The following is a 1,570-nucleotide window of genomic DNA, read 5'->3' on the forward strand; positions in this document are numbered from 1 at the left end:
TTTGGATATAAAATACACACAGCCGATAGGTTGCAATATTTATTTCCAAACTAAAAACTCTTTTCAAATGTGCGATCTTACGCTTGGTATTCGCGCTCTCTTTTTTAAAGTCACGCGCCTAATCTAAAAACGTTTTAAATAGCCCACAAAAACATTACAGGTATTGTCATAAGATAGTTTTACCTGTAAGTAGACAAATGGCTATGCTAGCTATGGCCGATATGTTTGTCCATATTGACCTATACTATTTCCGAACTCAGTATCAATCAAGCCTTAACATACATATTTGAACTGCCAAAGCTAACGTATTTCTAATCCCGTTTGTTGCAAGGCTAGCTTGAACTGCCTCAAGCGAAATAGTTTTCGGTATTCCCCTTTGTATATTTTTCCCCCCGCAGAGGTAAGAATCGTCTCCCCTTCCACCCCACTAAGATTCGCCTACTTCTATTTGCCAATCTTGGCCGCACAGCTGCGCTGGCTCCGAGATATTTCTTAAATTATCAGTTTTCACGGTAATCGAAGAGACAGGTTTGACGTCACGTTTTCTAGGAAGAGATACCACCTCTTAAGTGATTGTTTGTCTATTTAAAAGAATCATTAACTTATGAGATTGTTAATTGGGTGGTCATAGTCCGTGGACCAAAGCAGCGGATATTTTCGCAACGTGATATAATAATCTCAAAATATTTAACGAAACATGTCGGCAAAAATTAGGGAGTTGGCCTTTCTATAAATTCATCTACGCTTGCCGAACTTGTTTTTATGTTGCTCTTACGTCATAATATAAAAATCCGAGGTTAATCTCGCCTTAAGCGTGCGCTCGTAATATTACCAAAGTTAAAGCCGGTACGTAGCAGCTAAATTAAAACCAGGCCACGTCAATGTATAGAAAAATTTCTTGGATAATAGGGATCAATAAATAATTAACAACTTGGCATAAATAGAGTAAATTACAACAGATAAGCTAGATTTCTTAGCTATGTTTGTTAATTCTTGGGAAATTAAACAAAATACAATATCAAAGGTAAAAATTAGTAAGGAATTGCATCTCCTCTCCTCCTTACTCACTCTGTTAACCTTCGACGAAAGGAATTTGTTAGCGCTTAAATATACCACGGGCAAACGGTTAAAAGCATCGTTGACCATATTTTGTAAATCCTCGACACTGTTTGGAATCCTACGCTCCATCAGTAATTCTCGACCAGAGGTTTTCCATTGGGTTGAGGTCGGGAGTACCACATCTTCAGCCTCTAGGAACGCTCTCGTTGTCCCAACTGTATGAGCCAGGCATACACGTGTCCCCTCCAGGTTAGATACAAGGTCAGTAGGGGGTCCAAAAAACGCGACGAGAGCCGCAACAATAAAACGACCTTGCTCTTCTCGCTTCCTGGAAAATTTTGGGTTTTTTCGATTTCACCACTTTTGCGAAATATGGTCAATCCAAGGTTCCCACTAAGGGCCACAAAATTCTTAGGGGCGTAAGGGGCCACAAAATTCTTAGGGACCGCAAAATAATTAGCCCACCTGTGAAAAAACCTTAGCGCCGCTACTGATTGCAATATACGATTGC

Source organism: Leiobunum rupestre, chromosome 2, assembly GCF_980474605.1.
Source record: "Leiobunum rupestre chromosome 2, qqLeiRupe1.1.hap1, whole genome shotgun sequence".
In the NCBI taxonomy this organism is placed as follows: domain Eukaryota; kingdom Metazoa; phylum Arthropoda; class Arachnida; order Opiliones; family Sclerosomatidae; genus Leiobunum; species Leiobunum rupestre.